This window comes from Mesocricetus auratus, unplaced genomic scaffold (assembly GCF_017639785.1).
Source record: "Mesocricetus auratus isolate SY011 unplaced genomic scaffold, BCM_Maur_2.0 Super-Scaffold_100025, whole genome shotgun sequence".
Lineage (NCBI taxonomy): Eukaryota > Metazoa > Chordata > Mammalia > Rodentia > Cricetidae > Mesocricetus > Mesocricetus auratus.
The window spans coordinates 4,833,764-4,856,660 of NW_024429206.1; the positions used below are offsets into that span (position 1 = coordinate 4,833,764).

The window sequence follows — 22,897 nt, forward strand, 5'->3', positions numbered from 1 at the left end:
TAGCTGGGTCTAAGAGATGAGGAGAATTCTGGGAAACACAGTCAGAGTCAGACATCATGTGAGACTGCAAAGGGGTAAGAGGTCCAGACCTTTCTCCGGTAAGATAAGACCACATGGAACTACTTAGATTAACAGAAATGGGTTAATAATAAAGACAGGGATAGCCAACAGCCAACAGTTTCATACTTAGCATGTCTCTGAGTGTTCATTTGGGGTAAGGTGACTGCGGAACTGGGCAAGAAGAACAATCTGTAACATTCAAGAGCACTGGCCACTCTGTTAGAGAACTAGCTACACGGCAGCTCACAATGGTGTGTGACTCCAGTTCTAGGGTATCCAGTACTCTTTTCTGAGCTCCAAAGATACCAGGCATGCATGTAGTATACAGAAGTGTGTGTTGGCAAAACGCCCATACACATTTTTAAAATTTACATAGTTTTAGAAGGCATCAAGGTAAAAAGGCTAGGAATCTTTAGGGTTGAGATTGTTTATTCTTAGAAATATCCTCAAGGAATTTATATTGATAGCTAGAACTGAAGCCACTTTTCTAAAAACAGTCTTATTTCTCCATTCAAAAGAAAAGACATGCTAGCTGGAAAGAGGGCTCGGCAGCAGAGGAGCTGTTCTTCCAGAGGGCTCGTTAAGTTCCCAGCACCCATGCTGGGTGGATCACAGCTACCTCTCACTCCAGCTCTAGGGGGTTCTGATGCCCTCGTACTATGCACACTTGGCACACACACACACACACACACACACACACACACTGTAATTACAAAATTAGGTTATGCAGAAATAACAAATATACAGAAACTCAGTGGAATCCCACTCAAGTATTTCTTTCTATTTAGAAAGGCTTATTTGCTTACTCTGTGTGTGTGTGCATATGCACACATGCTCACATGCATGCATGCACATGTGCATGCCTGAGTGCATGTCTGTGCACCACATGCATGCAGGTGCACCTGGAGGCCAGAAGATAGCACTGAGTCCCTTAGAAGTGGGATTGCAGGTGTTTGCAAGCCACTGATGAGAGCAGTAAGGCAGGGGGCAAGGAAGAGAGGCAAGAAGGAAGAACAGAAGGGGAGGTGTGCTAGTAATGCTTTGTTCCTGTGACACAGTATCTAAGGCAACTTAAAGATGGAAGAAATTGTTCTGCTCACCATCTTAGGGGCCTCAGTTCACAGTGACTTCACTGCATTGCTCTTGGGCCTGTGGTGAGTTAGAAGCCTCCTGTTGGAAGAGCATGGCTGAGGGAAGCTGTTCACCTTGTGTCAGCCAGGGACAGAGGGGCAGAGGCTAGGACAAGATGTGCCCTTCAGGGACACCTCCTGGGGATTTGCTTTCTCCAGTTCAACCCCATGTCCCACAGGGTCCACTGTCTCTCAACAATCTAGTCACTGTGAATCCACCAGTAGAGCAATCCCTCGAGTAAGTCAGTGTCTAAAGCTGTCCACCTCTGTACCTGATTCTGGGGACCACACCTTTCCTACAGAGTCTTTACTGGGGGAAACTTGGTATCCAAATCATAACAGGAAGGGGGGGAGAGGAGGAGACTCCCATTCTAGACATCAAGATAAACACAGACTCGCAGCCATGTGAGCTATGGGATTGCAAATGTTCCTACAGCAGAAATACATGTCAGCTGTAGGCCGGAGGCAGCTTCCAGGCAGGGGAAACTAAAGGGTGAGTGACTGGCCAGGAGAAGTTTCTGGGAGGCTCGCAAAGTGTCTTGTTTACAGGGGAGCTTGTTAACCCCAGGAAAATTCACAGACAGAGCCAATCTTCCACATGGAGACAACAAGGGGAGAGTTCTGCTAAGTCAGCGCAGATGAACGTTTGGCTTAGTCTGCAGTGGAGGCATAGAGAAAACAAGATTTAGGCTTTGTCTAGAAGTGTGCGTGGCAGACCTTAATCGAAAAAGGATCTGAAAGAACTACTTACTGGTGGAGATCCAGCTCCTACACTGGGGAAGCTAGACTCTGATGCTCTGTGGTATGTCTTGATTTCCCTAAGTCAGTCATTTACACTACCATGGTGTCCCTGGTAAGCCCATGCCTTGTTTATGGCAAGGATCAGATAAGCAGGAAATGGCTCAGCCACGGGCGAACTGACTGTTAGTTAACCCAGAGCTTCTGAAGCTTGGACATGGTCCTCAGCTCTCTGCATTCATGAGTTCTCACCAGTGAGGTGGGGAACAAGCCACAACATGATTTATCAGGCAGCTGAGATCAAAAGTGAGGCTCAAACCCTCAGAAGCTGTGGTGTGGATCTCATCTCCAAGGCCACCAGTTCATGGGCTTTCCCATATTTATGCCTGGTAGCCATGTTAGTGACTTCCTGTCTCACTTCTGATTCGCTTTCCAGAAAAATCACATGGTTGCAAATAGTTTTCTTCCCCTGCTCTGGAAACGGGAACAGGTTCCCTGGTTCTCTCCACAAGACCCTGGGTCCCAGAAGATGCTGCCTGGAGTCTCTGCCTTACCTCACTCCATTAATTGGCTCATCCTTCTACTTGTCTGTCCACCCATCCACCTACCCACCAACAAACCACCAACCACCACCCATCCCCACCCACCACCAATCACCCACCTACCACCCATCACCCATCAACCACCCATTCACCCACCCACCATTCATCACTTACCCACCCATCCATCCATTTACCATCCACCACCCATCTACCCAGATATCTATCCACCCATCTGTCCATCTATCCATCTGTCCACCTACACACTACACATTCATCCATTCATCCATCCAACCATCCATTCATTTGTACACCCACCCACCCTCCTGCCATCCACCCATCTATCTGTCCAACCAGCTACTTGCCACCTTCAGACTGTACCAGACACAAAACTGAGAAGCAGCTTCCCCCTTCCCCCAGCCCTCTTATCTAACAGTGGAGAAGAAAACACAGGAGTAAGAAGGGGATCAAAGAAGCTGCCAGGAACTTTCAGACCTGGGGAGAAACTGCCCGACCAAGCCTGGGATTCAGGAGAAGAAACTGGCATCTTAAGCTAAGTGAAAAGAATAAAATAGCTGGGCAGTGGTTGGATGTCCACATAGAGGCAGGCAGCTGGCAGGTGGTGGGCGGGCCAGTGTCATGGTGCAAGTCATCCGTGAGATAGGATGGCTCTGAGCCACCTCTGGTCCACATATCTCTCCTCCCAGAGCTTGTCACTGTTCAAGTGACAGCCAGGAAGGTTTCCCAGAGGGCATGGAAAGTGTCTGCAGAGTCTTGATGCTAAGCCCAGGAACTGACATGACACCACTTCTGCCACATTCTATTGGCCAAAGCTAATCACAAAGCTAAGCCCAGATTTGGGCAGTGAGGAGAGCGGCTGGATCCACTGTGACAGGTTCCTGCAAGGATGGGAGAGGGCCAGGGGGACAGTAGGAAGAACTGAGGCAACTTTGGCTTTGATGTGTGGGTGAGTGGGGTCTAGGGTACTCTTTCTGACATCCATAGCCAATCACATCTACATCATGAGGAAGTTCACCGGCTCAGTCAGCTTCGGATATTTTAACTTCCTGACCATGGCTACATTCTCTTTTCAGTTCCCAGGACGGGATTCTCTGCACAGATGTCAAAGAAGCATAATGTCAGCAGAGTTCATTGTGGCCTGAGGAGACGCCACTCTCCCAGCCCACGCAGTTGCCTTTGGCAGGGCTTGTGTGAACTATTAATAAACTGTCCCCTCTGCACTCTCTCCTGAGGGAACCTATCAGCTCATCTCCATCACGTCCAGCCTCGCCCTCCTGCCAGACTGAGGAGAAAGGCTTCTGATGTCAGATAAGAACTCCTGGATGTCACTGGCTTGGAGGAGAAGCTCCAGGGTCCATTTTCCATGGAAAAGGTCACTCTGCTTCTTTAGCCTCACCACAGACACCCCACGCCGTTTTATACACAATCACTGAGACAGCACATTTTCCATTCAGAATCTTGCTCTCTCCATTGACCCTTCTGGAAAACTTTTATGCACTGTTCAAGACCATACAGGGTGTTCTAAGATGTCTACTCATTCTACTGAGTTGGACTTGTTGGGCTTAACCTTACTTTGGAAATACCTCAGCTCACCTACTTGTACACCTAGTGTGATCCTGAGTAGATGAAGACTTTGCTGTAATTATCCAGTGACTGTTTACAATCTCTCCCTCCCTTCCTCCCTCCCTCCTTCCTCCCCTCTCGGAACAGTGTCTGGGAGTTAGGAAATGGTGTAACTGTTCCTGGCCCACAACATCAGCTCAATAAGCACTTATGGTTGGATAGGACAGTGCGGTGCTAGCAACCACAGGGCAGGTGGCCCATCAGGATGCCCAGGTTCCCAGCTCAGAGAACAGGGAGAATGTGGGACTAGCAGGGAGTTCCCAACGAGGGACCCTGGTGCAGCTCTTGCATCTCACGCTAGAATCACAGGTGAGTCTAGGGCTGCCTGTGTCTGAGAGCAAGATGATACCTTGCTCTCTGCGCTACAGTCTTGGGAATCCTTGATCAAAAGATACCAGAGTCCTGCCCTAGTCAGGCAGTCTGAGAGTGTGCGTGAGTCTCATGATAGTTACAGAATTCTGATGCATCATACTGGTTCTGAGGTTGTCACCCTGGTCCTGGCCAGCATCATGTCCTGACTGCATGGTAGTGACCAGCCCCATAACTGACCTTTCTGCTGTAGCCTGGGCTTCTGCATCCACCTTGACCCTTCTGGCTAACTGTAAACCCAGCAGCTAGAAAGACCTTGTGAAAATCAGGCCCCTCTCTTGCTACAACCAGCTCACGCTTTCCATGGTGATAAAAGACACCGGTGCTCATGGATCCCTTTCACCTTTTACCCACCCCAAACATCCCCATCTGTTTCACTTTGTTTCCCTCTCACAGACCTTATGGCATTCTTCCACTATGCCAAACACACTCCTGCTTCAGGGCAACCTGTGCGCCTGCTACACTTGCTGACCAGGTGACCTCCGTGACCCCAGCTAGATGGCCACAAGACTGTTTCCCACATCTCCTTCCAGGTCTTTGTTCAAATGTCATCCTATCAGAGAGGTCTCTAAGCAGCCTATGTAAACTAGCATGCACCATAACCCCAGGGCCTGCCTGACATCTTATTCTGCCCGATGTTCTCGTCACACTTATCACCAGTGACATGTATATTTGTTTATAAATATGTTCTGCCCATCTTTGCCTGGAGGGCTTAAGGCAGCAGTAGCTGGGCCATGTCTGCTCACTGAAGGCTTAGGGTAGGGAAGGCTTCATGAAACTGCTTTCTTACTGAAGAGCGAGTCAGGCAGCCAGGACTGTAGAGAGTGGCTCTTTATGACTGGCTGAGGTAGACAACAGAAAACTCACAGGGAGAATCTAAGTATTACAGAGCCTAGAAGGGCAGGGAGCAGGAAATGAGGCTGGTGAAAACTGTTCAGCAAGGCTGTCACTGGGGTGTGGGGCTGCTAGTGAATGCTTACAATCAATCTCTTGTCTATGGGGACCATGGAAGACAGCCTACATTGTGGTCAGTTCCATTCTGTGAACCAACTGCACCCAGTGTGACTAAGGAAGTATGGGGCTGGCTAAAATGAAACAGCAGCTCACCAGGACTCAGAGACTAAGACAACCTCAGTCTTTGGGACATCTGGTAGACCTCACACAAAGACTGAAAGGTTGTATAGAATCCTACAGGGAAGAGTAGACTGGGTTTCTCATGGACACTGATATAGGTAGAGAGTTTCGATACCCAAAGCTTATACAGTGGGTCCTTTGTTTCTGTCTTTCCCACACTGCATGCTTGCTGTGCCTTCCATTATGCTCTCTCTCTCTCTCTCTCTCTCTCTCTCTCTCTCTCTCTCTCTCTCTCTCTCTCTCTCTCTCTCCATAATAGCTGGTTCAAGGAGGACACCCCTTCCTTCACAGCAGCTCAGCAGCTCAACTCCATTGTTAACCCCTAGCACCTGTCAATCTTAACTGCACCATTCTGGAAAGGAAAATCTGATTGGTCCATCCATGCTCAATTGGATATGCCTGGTCCAATCACCAGTGGCATGGTGAAGGGAGGGTATAAGACAGTGTGAAGTGGCTTCCCCACCAGAGGAGTGGGCAGTGTGAGGACACTCTCAAGTGTTTAGTATGGCATTATGAGGCAGGGGAAGAAGACCTTCACCCTGGGTATCTCAGCTCCAGATCTGTATCCAGAGTGGCCATGGGTCATGTGAGCTCTGCCCTCATCAGACCCTCCTGGGGCAGAGCCACAGGCTACTGATAGTGCCTTGGGGATTCGTAAGGGATATCACTCACTGGCTGGCAGTGTTGCTTTCTCCTTGTTGGTGGACAGGTCTCCAGGAAGTAGAGACATTCTGCCTGGGGACAGGATGGCATGAGGAGAAGGCAGCCTGCTGACAATGGAGCATATGGCACTCCTTTTTTGTTTTTGGTTTTGGTTTTGGTTTTGGTTTTTCGAGACAGGGTTTCTCTATGGCTTTGGAGGCTGTCCTGGAACTAGCTCTTGTAGACCAGGCTGGCCTCAAACTCACAGAGATCCGCCTGCCTCTGCCTCCCGAGTGCTGGGATTAAAGGCGTGAGCCACCAACACCCGGCTATGGCACTCCTTTAAAAGCTGGGAGATCTGGGTCTGCAAGATGGCTGTGTGGGTAAGGAAGCTTGCTTTAAAGGCTAGAGCCCTGATTTAGACCTCAAGGACTCACTCGGTAGAGAGGACCAACTTTCTCAAATTATTGTCTGGCCTCCACACACAGTGCCATAGTTTGTGAACACCCCTCTGGCAATGAAAAAAAGACATGAAACTATTTTAACTGGGAAACTGCATGAGAGGGAATCAGGTTCATTGGAATACTGAACCCCTGGGCCTTCAGGACACTTTCTTGCAGACTAAGTGAACAGTGCTTGTGACCGCCTGGATGGAGCACCTAGGTGCTACCTTTATCAGTCCAGTCTTCTGCCTCAGCAGGCCTGCCTCTATCCTAGGCCACCTGCTGCTCAGCTCTGAAGACCTGGTGCCTTGCAGAATGAGTCTAGGGCTGACTGGGGGAGCAGCTGGGAAGATCTGTGGGAGTAGGAGGGACCTGAGGGCAGTGAAGGGTGAACTCCTTTTGTCTGTAGGGCTGACACAGCAGAATTAGGAGTGGAGGGTGACCACTGCAAGAAAGAAGATGTGGTCTGACTTGGGATATGCTTTTCCAAACAGGAATTCTTGTGCACACAGGACTAGGTGACATCACAAGGTGACGCTCTCCCCAATTCTCAGAATGAGTGTATGCTTAGGCCATAATGAGCGTTCAGCACCACGGACAGTGACATGTGACCTCTGGTGGTCTGTGTCTGCACTTGGCCAAGAGGTAAAGGTAGGCAGCCCTTGGGCTGGCAGTGACTGTATTTAAGCATAAATTGTACTGGCCACCACTGGAGCATTTTGTCTCCTGTCATCCACACACGCCAGTCTGTGTGTTCATCCTGTTGCAGAGGAATGGAGAATACTGTGACTCTCTGTCTCTTTCTCTCCTCTCTCTCTGTCTCTCTGTCTCTCTCTCTCCTCTCTCTGTCTCTCTCTCTCTCTCTCTCTCTCTCTCTCTCTCTCTCACACACACACACACACACACACACACACTGGAACAAGAGAAAAGAGTGTCTTTGTATTAAAAACTCTCACCCCAAAGAAACCAGTGTGGTCTTTCTGTCTTCCTCGGGAACTTGAACATGATGCGTTTCAGTGTCCAAAGCTCATTGCATAGATGGGACAGAGCTTGGGTGCAGCACTCATGGGGTCCACAGGCAGAAATGGGCTTCTCCCCCACCTCGAAGATGGAGGAAGTCCCGACACTTCTGGGAGACGGAGGCCCAGCAGTGTGAATAGATTAGACTGCTGCCTCCTTACTCAAGCGCTCAGTCTAATGAGTCACTCTCCACAATTCTGCTAACACCGCCAGCAAATGGGACCTGTTTGGTGTGAATAATTCAGTGTTCTGTAGCGTTCTGCCTTCTACTGTGAGCACAACACTGCCAGAGACTTAACTACTCCCAGGGAGCAGAATTTGGCTCGGCTTCGCCTCTGAGCCAGAAAGCACTCGGGAAAACTGAAGAGAATAGAAAAGGAAACACTTCCCCCACCGACAGAAGTGCCCCCCCAACCTTCCCAGCATGCAGCAGTGTGTGGCCTTTCTCTCCTCAAAGCCTTCTTCAGGGGAGTTTTTTTTTTAATCTGAAAATGCAGTTCCACAGCAAACAAAGAATTTTAAATGGAAAACCCCAGCTCAGGGTGGATGGTCCTGCTGTCTGTGCCCAGAGAGGACTGGCCACTTACAGCCCAAACTATTCTTTCTGCCTGTGAGACCTTAACCAAGTTGCTTCCCTTCTCTGGGCACACTTGTGAACTAAGAATAGGTTTAGGGGTCAGAAACTCCTTTTATCCCTAGTGGTGTATATGTGAGAGCATGTGGACATATGTGAACGTGGTGTGTGTGTGAGTGTGCATTTGTGTGTGGGAATGTGTGTGTGTGAGTTGGTATCATGTGTAGTGCACATGTATGTATGTATGTGTTTGCACATGTGTACTTGTGTTAATGCCATTGTGTGAGTATATGTGTGTTTGTAGCATATGGTGTGTATATTAGCATGTATATATATGATAGCATGTATGTGCATTTTGTGGGATGTATATATGAGCATGTGTGTATGTGTTTGCATGTGTATGTGCATGTCTCTGTGTGTGTTTATGTATGTGCGCTGCATGCTATGTATATGTGTGTATACATATGTGCTCATAAAGGCCAGAGAGGTAACATCATGCATCCTCCTCTATCGCACTCCACCTCATTCTCTGAGATGGTTTCCCAGTGACCCCAGAGTTCGCATAGATCCTCCTGTGTCCACCTCCATAGCACTGGGTTGACAGTGGCCCTCGGTCAAACTGGGGAGCCAATCACAGGTCCTCACACTTATACTGCAGGCTTTGCTGACAGAGCTGTTTCCCCAGCCCAGAACTTCTTTTTTCTTCATTTTAATTGCAGTCTTCTGGAGTGCGGTGTCTATGTTCATGGACATAGCATGTAATGTCCACATCAGGGTGGTATGTTTCTGTCATCTGGAACTTGGGATTTTGGTTGCCATGTGCTATTGTATATGACTATGGACCATGACAAAACCTGTCAATGCAGCTGTGCAGTATGTTATGATCAGATCAGGCTGAAGCCTGTGAATACTCTGTACTAGGGGAGTACATGTGCATGTGTGTGCATGTGCTGTGTGTGCCTGCCTGTGCATGCACTGTATGCATGCATGTGCACATTGTTTTATGTTCGTGTGCACATGTGCATGCACGTGTGCACGTGTGTGTACTAAGAGGTTCTTGCGAAGGACACCAGTCCCATGTGCACAGAATCCTCCAGTCTTTGCAGCCTTTGGGAATCCTCACTACACACCCCATCAATTTTCTAAAACCACTCACATCTCAGGGAAATCATGCAGCATTTTTCTTTTGTTGTCTGAGTTATTTCACTTAACACAGTGCTCTCCAGTTCCATTCACTTTGTTGCAAATGATAATGATCTGAACATTTGGTGTTTATACTAGATCGCCCAATGCCAGACACTGGGTAGATTCCATATCTCAGCTGGCAGGAGTGGTACAGCCATGGCATGGATGCAGGTGTCTCTAAGGTGTGACTACCATTTGTTATGGATGTATCCACTAGAGAGAGGGGTTGTTGAGTCAATTGATGAATCTCTCTGCTTCTTGAGGAGTCTCCATCCTGTTCTCTGTACCAGCTTTACTAGTTTATCTGTTCCCACAGTGGTGAGTGAGGGCAACATCCTCAAGGGCATTTGGTGCTTTGATTGTTTATGGTAACACTGGTCCCACTAGAGTGAAGTGAGATCTCACAGAGGTTTCTAATGAAGTTAGACATTTTTTAAATAGTAAGTTTGTTGGTTGTTTGAATTTCTTCTCTTTTAAAAGTGTCTATTTATATCCTTCTTCCATTTTTAACTGGGTTTATCATTGATTTCTCAAGTGCCCCATATGGTCCAAATATCAGCCCTTATTTCAGATGAGGAATTTGTGACTTTTTAAAATCCTGTAGGTGTTAACCTGTGTGTGGCCAGTCAAGTCCCTGGGTATATATAATCATTATATATTATAGACACACCCGGATACATTATAGACATTTTCTGATACATTATAGACACATCCTGATACATTATAGACACATCTGATACATTACAGACACATCCTGATACATTATAAACATTTATGTAATTCCCAAGACATAAGAAAATATGAATAAATTGAAAATTAAAATTCAAAAAACAATAAACCAGCACAAACTCCTGAAAAGGCCCCAGGACCACTTCAAGGAGGAATGCTGCAGACCTGCACCAGGTGCTCAAGGCAGAGTCAGGCAGGGGGTGTTTATCCTCTCAGGGGACAATGCTCACTTGAATGTATAAGCCAGCATTGGAGGAAAAACTAACAGCACAGCAGATATGGCACAGAACAAAACGTAATGGAGCCCGCATGCTCCATTGCTGATGCTTTTGATTCTCAGCCCGCAACAGGAGCCAACACTCTAAATAAAGCATGCAGGCAAATCCAAGGCACAATTGAACAAGCTGGAGGCGACCGCATCCATTTGCTCTCTGGTTTACAAGGGGATGGCTTTAAATAGCATTTCTGGGGTGTTTACAGACCTGCAAACGCTTGCTTGAGAGGCTGTGGGTGTGGAGAGAACCCTGAACACAAACTGTAGGATTTGCACCCAACTGATAGCCATTCAGGGGCTTCATGGCTTGATTTAAAGCTGTTGACCAGAGAAATTGCCTGTGCTGTGAAGAAAAGGGGGTCTGGGCTCTTTTCTGAGGAGCTGTGCGTACACAGTATGTAATAAACAATAGCCATCACCATTCCCTAACTTCAGCACCAGCTTCCATCCCACAGCTCACCGCAGTTGGCACAGACCTCACACAACCCAGTCCTGCAGGACTGTCACCACTTCACTCAGCAACCACTTACCCCAGGGGGCTACAAGCCACCCACACTTCTGCCCAGACATTTGCTAATTTGAGAAATACATGCTTCCTGCAACTCCAGTCACCCATGGGAGGGCACTGACAGCATCATGCTGGACACTAATGATTCAGATATAAAGTATATAAGGGGCAGAGCTCAGGAGCAGTCACAAGTAAGAGATGCATAGTCTGGTGGGGTCAGGAAAGGGGCAGAGTTTCACTGTGTGTCTCATGGAATTGGCACACCCTACCCTTCCTCCACTGAAGCCTTAGCAGAAACAAGTCATACACCTGGGCTTGTGCCCCTCTTCAAATTTCCTCCAGCTGCCTCAAGGGTAGGGATAAAGCAGTCCTGCTCACCCAGGTTTCCAGGTCCAGGGGACATGGTCTTGAGATGGTGGGAACAGCCCTGCACTTTAGCTTTCAAACAGGAAGTTCCCACCATCATCTGCATTTCATTCTTACAGCTGCTGTTACCAACACCTGGGGAAATCACAGGTGGAAAATCTTTTCTCAGGAAAGCTTGGAGTTTTTCAGATTTTGGTGTGACACTTTTGGGGGGGGGAAATGTTAGTTTTCTGGTTTTTTTCAAGACCTGATTTCTCCCTGTAGCTTTGGCTGTCCCAGAACTCACTCTGTAGACCAGGCTGGCCTCAAACTCACAGAGATCCACCTGCCTCTGCCTCTGAGTGCTGGGATTAAAGGCAGGCATCCCCACAGCCTGACTGTTTTTCAGATTTTGAACACAAAGTGAGATACCCTGAACCCAGCTTGTTACACAAAATTCATGTCTGTGGCATAAGCAAATTATGCATGGGGCCTGAAGAAAATTGTATGCAATATTGAAATGATTTTGTGCATGAAACCGAGTTTCATGGTGTAGGATTTGACAGTGATGGCATTGTGTCCCTGTCCCAGAAAACTGAGATTGGGGGCATTTGAGATGTGTGTGTGTGTGTGTGTGTGTGTGTGTGTGTGTGTGTTACTCGGTCTGTTTTTAGAAGATACAAACAAGCATTAGAAAAGAATAGACAACTCTGCACACACACACAGAGTCCCCACCATTGTGATTGGACTTGATTCAAGACAACCGTGCTGTCCCATGGGGTGGCAGGTACAGATGCCACATGGCCATGAGAGGAAGTCTTGGTGGGGGGCTGGGCTTTGAATGTCAGTTATCTGATGTCAAGCGGACAGTGAGCTGGTGTCTCCAGAAGAGACTTCAGAGGCACAGTACTCCAAGTTCCCATGTCATTCCCTCCTGTACATCACATTTTAAAACCAGTACAACAAAGTGACTAGGTGACAGTCTCTTGTTCCCCATACAAGACTCTTCTGTGCATCTCATTTCCTCTAAATAGTGCCCACTATCCATTGTCCAGTATATCTACTTTTCTTTTCCTTAAAAATTATATTTAAAAATATTGATATGAGGTCTCCCTATATCACTCTGTCTGGCCTAGAACTCACTATGTAACTCAAGACAGCCTTGAACTCACATAGATCCACCTGCCTCTGCCTAACAAGGACTGGGATTAAAGGTGTGTGCCACCACACCTGGCCAATTAATGTCTGTACAAAACCAAATGTTCGTTACTATAACTTCTTCATCACAATAAAATCCAAACAGTTTTTTAAAAACAGTCAACTCAATCAAAACACACTACTTCAGAATCAATAGTTTTTTTGAAGCCACAGTAACACTTAAATATGGTTAAGACTGGAATGCAGAAATTTGGTTGGCTGGAAGGCTAATTAAGCCTCCAACTTGCTCAGATAGAATTATAAAAAGGCAAAATTGTGTTTTTCACAGAGATACAGTCTACTGGAATCACTGACACTGGACAGCTGTTAAGAATATTTAGAGTCCTGAGATAATAAGGAATCCAGGCTTCCTTAGACAGTCTTCTGTTGTCCTTTCTTCCCAATCAGAGACTTGTGGATGTGTGGGATGACTACCAGCAACTGTAGCCTTGATCAGGAAGTCCAATTCTTCATCCCCACGAATAGCAAGTTGCAAGTGACGAGGGGTAATACACTTTATCTTTAAGTCTTTTGGTGCATTTCCTGCCAACTCTAGTACCTCTGCGGTGAAGTACTCCAGGCTGTCTGGGCTGTACACAGCGGCGGTCGCGCCCACATGTCCATGGCTGGTTGTCCTAGGTTTCAGGTGTCGATGAATACAGCCCACAGGGAACTGCAAGCCGGCTTGCTGCGAGCAGGAAACGGCCTTTGTCTTGGCCTTTCTAGAGTCCTTTCCAGCCTTACCGCCAGCCATCTTGGACCATGCTGAAGATCGGACAAGAGAGGAAGAAACAAGGCCAGACGGATGCACAGTGAGATCCCGGCGCCCATTCCTCCGTTGTACCACGAGTCAAACTTAAACAGACATTTTAAAATAGACTGCACACCTGTAGCAGCTATGCTTAATTTCTACTTCAGACTCTCAAGGGGCCTTGGTGTCTTTGTTGTTTTGAACTGTTCTTGGCAGAAAGGTTATCTATGGGAATTGCCAGGCTAAAACTAGAAAAGTTCATGGCTCAGGTCTTATCCTGAAGTTTCTCCCAGTGGATATTTGACCACTTGTGATCTGGAGTTGCCCACCTGTTGCTATGAGCTTTAGGACAGAGCTGCTTCCAGCTCCTGAGAATTGAGGGGAGGGGCTTGCTGGTCCTCTGCCTAGGCTTCACAGATCCCTTCAAGATCATGCAGTTCTGTTCCCCTGGCACTGCCTCGGCGACTCTCTTGGGTTGTGATGTTCTCATGTCCCTCTCATTTGGCTCATTGAATTTATCTTCCTTTCTGCAACTTGAGATTGATTCTCTTTGTTTTAGTTTTTGATTCAAGTTCTGTATCCGAAGCTTTGGGTTTATGATGGGGGATGTCCTTCTGTATATATGTTTCCTTCTGCCAATAGAAGCAGGAAGATAGGCGAGGCTAGGAGATGAGGAGAATTCTGGGAAAGATAGGCAGAGAGGTGCACAGGAGATGCCATGTAGAGACTGGGAAGATGGGATGCACCAGGCATTCTCTGGTAAGATAAGGCCATGTAGAAATACATAGATTCTTAATTATGGGTAAATAAGAGAGAGCTGGGCGGTGGTGGTGCACACCTTTAATCACAGCACTCGAAGGCAGAGGCAGGCGGATATCTGTGAGTTCGAGGCTGGTCTGGTCTGACAGCCTCCAAAACAATACGGAGAAACCCTGTCTCGTAAAACCAGAGAGAGAGAGAGAGAGAGAGAGAGAGAGAGAGAGAGAGAGAGAGAGAGAGAGAGAGAGAGAGAGAGAGAGAGCTAGCCAGTAAGAGGCCCTAGTCATTGGCCAACAATTTAATAATTAATATAGAGTCTCTATGTGTTCACTTGGGACTGAAGCAGAGGGACCTGGTGGGACAAGGAAAACTTCCAGCAACAGGTTTGTATCTTCCATGTGTTCAAAGTGGGGGAGCGTCAGGATAGCAGCAGTGTCTGCATCTCCAGGGTGTTTCTGAGCTCTCCCCCTGACATTCTTAGATGGTGGCCGGAGGTAGAAGAGCAATCCAAACGATGGGCACTGTGGAGGCCAGCAAGGCAGCACAGGACACTCATAAGCACATGGATTCGTGGACCCCTGAGATGGGGGAAGAAAATGAGCCACAGATCTGCAAACAAGCAGCAATTAATGCAGCTGCCCAGAGCTAAGGTCCACGAGCTGTTGCAAGCGCATGGCACAAACTGACTATTTGCTCATCACAAAGTGTCCCTGAGACTGCAGTTATTCTACAAATGCAGAAACTGCACCAGAGCTGTTGAGCAGTGGGGGCCAGTGTTATGTGGCAGAGATGGGTTTGAAGTGTGGAATCCCAGTCACAGGCCTCAGCATCCTTACCAAAAAGCTATCCTTATGAAAAGTCACCTAAGAAAGGCCCTCGGTGCATGCTCATTCTCCATCAGAAGTGTTACTCTCGTCCTCCCTGATGCACCACGGTGGAGAACAGGAGACTTAATCACCAGCCAGTAGGAGGCTGGCTATCCTGGCTGTTCACACTCCCAAAACTTACATTACCGATACTGTGGTTCTCACTTGTGTCTGTACAGAGCAATGGTGTGGGAAAGCTTTAAAACCACAGAGTCTCCTTGGTCCCATCCCCATATTTGTCAGTTTATCCAGGGCTTGGGCAGTTTGGAGAACTCTTCAGAACTCTAGTGTGAGGCCATGGTTTGGTCCCCAGCACTGCAAACTCAATGAAAAAAGAAACCAAATAACTTGCAAAATCTTTGAGGCTGGAGTGATGACTCAACAGTTAAGAGCTTGCACTGCTCTTCAGGGGACCTGAGTTTGGGTCCCAGCACCCACATAGTGTGGCTCACAACTGTCTTAACTCCAGCTCTAGGGAATGAGATGTCACCTCTGGCTTCTGAAGACAACTGCACACGCATGGCCTCTCCAACCCTCTCTCCCTCCCTCTCTGTCTCTGTCTCTCTTTCTATCATACATAGCATACACACACACTCAAACACAACACATACCACACACACACACACACACACACACGCATACACACACAATTTTAAGAAAATACATAAGGTGAAAAGTTACTGAAGACATTGACAAGTGCACATACATGCACATACATGCACATACATGCACATACATGCACTTACATGCACATACCACACACAGAGAGAAAACGGAAGGAAGGGAGGGAGGGAGGAAGGAAGGGAGGAAGGGAAGGAAGAAGGGAGGGAGAGAGGGAGGGAGGGAGGGAAGAAAGGCAGAAGATATGTTTTAAGGAGGACAGACATACAGACATTAGGGGTGTTCTAGACTGGGGTACACCTGGCCTGTTTGAGGCATTGCCTACTGGGAACCATCTTTGCTGCAGTCAATCAGAGACTCATAAAACTCATGCCCCGTGTACAGCTCTGCCAGCATCCTGAACCCAGGAACATTGTGGAGAATCCAATTGCTCCAGCATTACAGAGAACATGCGCCCCTAGAGACTTCCACCAACACAGAGAAGCCTCAGCCAGGAGAGAACAGAGCTCAACAAAACGAGGCCAATGCATAATGCAAGAGCCGGCTTGCCCCAGACTTAATTCTATTTTGTTAAGTAATGATGGAATATAAATCCAGGATGGGAGAAGATGGGATCTGCAGCTATATTTGATCAAATGCCTATTGCTGTTGCTTCCAGCTAAGCAGTTGGCTTCATAAACAGATACATAAATCAAATGTCCAAATGGCAAATGAGAAGTCAGGACCAGGAATGAAAGATGACAGACTGATCCTGGCTGGGATGTTCGTGGGGGGCATCTCTGCTGGGAATCCATGCCCACATGCAGGCAGCGTTCTGAAGGGACTGATGGAGAGTGCTGTGGAGGGGGACCAGTCCTTGAGCAAGCCCTTGCTAGGGCCAGCACCTGTCCCATAACTGCTTCACAAAGAAAATCACTTAAGGCCACCACCAGGGCTCTCGGGCTGCGGGGAAAGAATTTATAGGGAACCATTAACCTAATGATATTGGCTCTCTGTAAACTCCTTAGTGCATCCCAGAGAAATTGATTTCATAAATCTTGGTAGGGAATTCTGGTTGACCCACAGACAGCCTGTCAGCAGGGTGGGGCTGTGTCACTAGCCAACAGAGATGCCTCCAGTTGAGTAAAGGGTATTGTGTGTCATCCCTTCATGTTCTTCTATCTGTCAGACTAGAGAGTCACACAGATCAAAGAAAGAAGGACCCAAGGCCGCAAAAGGCAGGCTTTCCTGTTTTCCATGAGGACAGGCTCCCAGATCCACAGTTGAGAAGACAGTCCCTCACGCACAGCTGTGGGAGTCGAGAGGGAATGCCTGCCTCCTACTACAGCCTTAAACCATCTCCACAACAGCAGAAATACTGGATCAATGACTCTTGTTCCTATGTTGTAGAGAGGGATGTCTAAAATGCTGTAAGCGCTCAAAACAGACACCTTTCTCTGGAATACGTCCCCTCCTCAATCGGTAGACTCTGCAGGTACAGAGCTGGTGGATGTGGGAGGCTGACTACAGAGAGTGGGAAAGGCATGTTGGTTCTCACCAGGGTCCTTACACGACCTGTTCTGTCTGGGCTTGGAGGGAAAGGCTCTTAGAAGGTAAAGCAAACCAAGTTCAAAAGCCCCTGGGGTGGCTGAGCAGACTCCTTGACAGGTGAGAGCACTTGTTGCACAATCATGAGGACCTGAGTTCAAATCCCCAGGACCCACATAAAAGGCCAGGCATTCTGTAACCCTGATGCTGGAAGGAGGATGGTCAGACACAGGGGCTTTCTGGCTACCAGTCCCGCTCCAGGTTCAGTGAGAGACAGGGCCTCAGAGGGCAAACCCGTATACCCACTCTAGGCCCTGCACACGCATGGACATGTGTACCCACACACATGCACATCTACCACACACATACTCCACATATACTCACATGCTCCCTGGGAGTAGAGTGGGCACAGATGGCTTAAAGGAGAGAGACTCTACGGTGAGCGGGAGGGCCGAGTATATGTATCCCTGTCTGAGAGACAGAGGTCAGGTGGGTAATTCCCATGCTGTCTCCAGTGAAGGACATGCTGACACAGGGCCACTGGGCTAGAGGTCAGCGGAGCCACTAGTGTCCTTACCACTCTTGCTGTTTTGGCCGAAATGCCTTTCAGAAAAATCTGTGACCACTATGGATCCATCTTGGTGTAGGAAGTAGGCTCACCACTGAAGGGCAGTGGGGAAGCAGGCCCCGCACAGCATGGGAATGGGGGACTTTCTGAAGTAGGAAAGAATTCTTGAACAATTCAGGGTCCACTGTCCCTCCCTGGCCTTGGGCTTTCCCAGAGCCACGCTCCAAGCATCCTCTCTGAGGAGTCAGATCACACACAATTTCCTGGTTCTAGCCTGTAGCTAGAACGGAGATCAATCATGCCTCTCTGACACCGGCCTCAGGAGGGAGACTCTCCACCATTTTGTCTCTATTCAGAATCAATTTATCAAGGTATCGGTGTTCTCAGATGGAGGGACGAAAACAAAACAGATGGACTCAGCTGCCTCCAGGGCGAGCGGACTTGGCTTCAGGCGACTGCTGCAAAGTGTCATTGGATGGTTCCTTTCTGTCTGGGGAAGGTCTGGGTCTGGAGTCAGATGGCTGGTGCAGGGTCTTTCCCTGGGCTCTAAGCCCTTTTTCCTGTGTTCAGTACATCCCATGCCAGCCACAGCTGTGCACATCTGGCCACATGTAGCTAATCACACTGTTTCCCGTCCAGGGATCTGGGCCAGTCCTGGGTTCCTGAACCAAGACAGCAACTCAAGTCTTCCCTTCGCTGTCTCTCCTTGAGCTCAAGAGAGGGATGGTTTTGCTGCTGAGACCATACGATGGCCGGTCTTGACTGTCAACATGAGGGGATCGCTGTGAGAATAAACCTCCAGGTGTTTCTTTTATAAACTAGGTTAGTAGAGACGGAAGCATTGAATATAGCAGCTCTGTCCCAAGCGCTGAGGACCAGGACTACATTAAAAAGAAGAATGAGCCCCAGCATTCATCTCTCCCTGCTTTCTGACTGCAGCTGCCATATGACCAGCTGCCTCCCCCTCCCGCCACCATGGACTGTGACGTCACACTGTGAGCTATGTTTTCTGTCAACGTATCTATCACAACGAGGAGATAAGTAACTAATACAGATGACTTCAAGGATGGGATCCTATGTGTCCAGAGCTGCTGATGGCTTTGTCCCTTCACACAGTGAGACAAAAAGAAGAGACGGAGAGACAAAGGTCCTCGGCAGCATTGAGCCAGAACTGGATTCTGCTAGACCCGGGCAATAGGGAATGGTGGCAAGTGCAGCTAACAAGAGAGGTCATGCCTGTCTAAAAGGGGCAATACTTCCCACCATCCACATGTCCACCAGGGAGAGGAGCTGACTCGGGGCAACATGATTGTACAATTGCAGAAGCCAGAATGGAGGCTATGTATAAATCCTTATTGGAATTAGCCAATGGCTGTAGATTGACAAGTCTCTAGGGTGGGGGTGTCTGCAACTCATTAGTGGCTGGAGCCTCAGAGCTAGTGACTTGGCCCCAGGGCAGACAGGAGAAGGGAGCCAGCCCAGGACCTTGGCAGGAAGTCAGTTTGGAGAGGAGGGCCAGCCCTAAGCTTCTGAGTTTTGAAATCATGCTCCTCACTCACCGTGCAGTTTTCCCTGCTTCTCAGAACAGCCCTCCTGTGCCTGGATGCTGAAGGCCAAGATTCGGAATTTACTTTGAAATGCTAATCACGGGAAGGAGTGATGTTGAGACTAATTAAACACTGGCCTGGCTCTAACTTTGGAGGGCTCCTGCTTGTGTATGGCCACGGTGGGAGCCAGGGAGAATGTAAGTTTTATTAAATTGATGAGATGAATCAAACAGCCAATGTGACTGAGGAAAGCAGAGGCTGGACACATTTGTAGAGCTGGCAGGAGGATTGGGGTGTCAGAAATAGAGAGCCAGCACCACCCCCTTCCAGGGCCACTGGTCATGGCCAGAGGGTGGTGTCATGGGTCTGGTAACAGAGCCTGACTTTATTATAATGGATGGCAGCACACAGAGACTGGTTAGAATGGTCAGCTATGATTGACGGGGCCACACTCCTCTGTAGAATTTCTGCCAGGTCTAAGCTATGGTTGGAGGCCATCAGAATTAGCAGCGGCCAGTAGCACACCTGGCATCATCAGCCTGGCAGGCAGGAAAACGGGATTCCAAGCACTTCCTTGCTGCTATCTGCAGCACATGCCTAGCCTCTGGATCCTAACGGATGGGATGCAGATGGTACACATTGCTCACATCTCACAGATGAGGAGATGAAACCTTCAAGCAAAGGCAGGCTTCAGATGCAGATAACCTGACTCTAGCATTCAAGGCCAACGACTTAAGAGGAGATGATGGGGGAAATCCTTCTGTGTATATGTTTGTACTATTGGTTGATAAAGCACTGTTGTCCAGTAGGGAAGCAAGATAGGTAGGGCTAGGAGTCGAGGAGAATTCTGGGATGTAGTCAAGGATGGAGTAGCCATGTGATCCCAGGAAGAGAGGAGGCATGAGGGAATTTTATCACAGCAAGGGAAATGCTACTAACACATATAACCTATCTATACATCCTGGCTACTTATTCATCGTGCATCTCTCTACTGTCCGTCATCTCTAGCCATCTGTCGCCTACCTATTCTCCTGCCTGTCCTCTTACTGCATGCCCGCCTTCCTGCCCCTTCTTCTCCCTTCCTCTCTCCTCCCACACTAATGGGAATTCTCGAATGGCCATCCCCCCCAAATTTCTCCTAGCCTACTACACCTCTGAGAAATTGGCTTCGTTTCCCAAACCAAAACACTTTGATGGTACCCACTTTTATCAAAGCTCTGAGAAAATAATTCTGCAGACGAGACATTTAGATGAGTACGTATTGGCCTTGCTCATCCTCCCACCAGAAACATCAGTATGAGCAGCTCCCTTGTCATAAATGTTACAGCGTAACAACCATTTGCCCGGCACTCGCCTAGTTAGGTATCAAGTCACACGGGTGTGTTAGAGCATAAGAGAGTGAGTCCTATGCAAACACTGCATCACCTTGTAAAGGACCGGATCTCCCATCCTTAGTAGTCTGAGGTCTAATTCCCATGGACATCAAGGACTAACTTCACTGGGCTTGCAATCTCAGATGTTGTAAAATATTTGCTTGTGTAGACAATTAAAACCTGGCTTTAAATGCACACAGCAGACCTAGGGGCTGAGAGACAGAGGATCGTGGAGTTTACGTGAATGGAGAGAACAGGGCAGATGTTCCTGCCCCCCCCACATGAGCGTAAACCCCTCACTACCAACCCCTCTCTGTAAGCCTCTCCTTCCATGAGTGGAAGCAGATCTCCCATTCCCGGGTGGGGGTGACTCATTTCCTCTGAGGCACCCGCTCTTTTGTTCTGTAAAGCCTATAGTACCAACTGTGTCTGGAGTAGCAACATCATGTGTCAGCCTGAAAGCACAGGCTAGACCAAGCTCCTACAACCACACCCCTCGATCCCTCCCTGTCCCCACCCCCCCTCTCTCTCTCCCTTCCTCCTCTCATCTTGCTATGTATTCCAGGCTGGCCTCAGATTGGCTCTCTTCCTGCCTCTGTCTCCCGTGTACCGGAACTACAAGCCTGCACCACCACTGTCAGCTTCCAGCATTCACTTTGGTCCAGGCATCGTCACTTCCTTCTGACAGAAACACCCCTCTTCACAGTCCTGGAGGCTTGCAGAGTCAAGGACACCAAGTCAGAGGCATTCAGGTCCCTCACTGGCTCATTTATCTTGTTTTCAATAGTTGAATCTTCAGATGTGAAGCAGGTCCCCTGTGTCCCAGTCACCACTCCAGTTCACTGCATCCCAGGCTACAATTTCCATCATTGCTGTGAGTCTGCTGAGATAAAACACTCACACATCAGCTGCATAAGAGAGCTAATTACCTGCAGATAGACAGCAAGGAACAACTGAAGCCTGGGGTCAATGATGGGACATGTCCCCAGTTTCAAGAAAGCTGTCCCAGATGCATGGATCATGTCTGTGTCTGCCTTGGGGTTTATGCTCCGGGTGTAAGGTGACTTTCTATGCTAAGGTGCCCAGTGTCATCCCATTCTGGGAGAGACCACACAGAGCCTGAGCTGTTCCAACCAGTCCCTCCCTGTCTCAGGATGGTGCCTCCCAGAACACTCTATAGGGACAGTCAGCAAACCACACAAATAAACACAAAAGAGATGTCACTGCTTGGTGTTAATGTTACAAAATAAAGAAGGCTGCCTTACAAATGTAGTTTGTATTTCCCCATATTGAGCTTAGTCCCCACAAAGTTGGTAACATTGATGTCATTCATTCGTCAAGCAATCCACACATCACTGTATCCATCTACTTATCCATGAAGCCATCATCCACCCATCTGTTCGTCCGTCTATCTGTCTCTATGCAACTACTCACTGATAACTCATCCAGCACTTAACCTATTAATACACTCAAACATTTAAAGAGCCCTACACACCAAGAGTTATGTGACATGGTTGTGGTTGCTCTTCAAGAAGTCCAAAGTTTGATGGAAAACAGTTAAAGCTCTGATTGTCACCAAGCAGACACACCCAGCAATCACTGTAGGACTTATGGGGCTACGACCCTAGGCAGGGTAGCCCGCTGCATTCTAGGAGTTGTCCTCTTTGCTCTGCAATTCCATGACTAAAAAGTCAACCTACAATGCACTCATCAGTGGGCAGGACCCCCGTGACAGCTCATTCACTCCAGTGTTGTTTGTGATAGCGGAAGCCTGAGACTCACCCTCAGCGCCACCAACAGGGGACTGGTGGGTGGAAGGTAGGACACTCATCCCAGAACTTCACACAGACTAGGGATAGATGACTAAGAGTCATTGCTCATTCACAGAGAGATCTATAACAGGTGTCTGCTATCTTCTCACTCATACTCAGGAAATAAACAACCGGTGTGTAGGTGGTCTTCACGCTCAGAGCCTGCCGATAGTCCCTCAGTCTCCCTATGGCCTGGGGGTGGGGGGAGATGAGAAATAGCCTGCTGAGGACTGTGACAACCCAGAAGAAGTGAGTGATTGACTCCTGTGACAGTTAATCTCCATGGTCAATGCAACTGGATTAGGAATTCTGGAGGAGGCACACCTCTGGGCTTGTCCGTGAAGACATTTCCAGGAAAGATTAGCAGAGGAGGGGAAGATCTGCCTTGACTGTGAGAGGTACCATCCCACAGGCTACGATCCCAGGCTGAACGAAAAGAAGACAGTGGATTGAGCACAAAGTTTATCTCTCTCGGCTTCCGGACCATGGATGCGGTTGTCCCATGACTCCCCACCATGATGGACAGAACCTCTCTAACTGAGT

General features: G+C 48.3%; 1 pseudogene; it reads right to left on the bottom strand.

The window, feature by feature from the left end:
* Positions 1-12,704: 12,704 nt before the first annotated feature.
* LOC101844584 lies at positions 12,705-13,285 on the bottom strand (annotated as a pseudogene).
* Between the last annotated feature and the right edge of the window lie 9,612 nt (positions 13,286-22,897).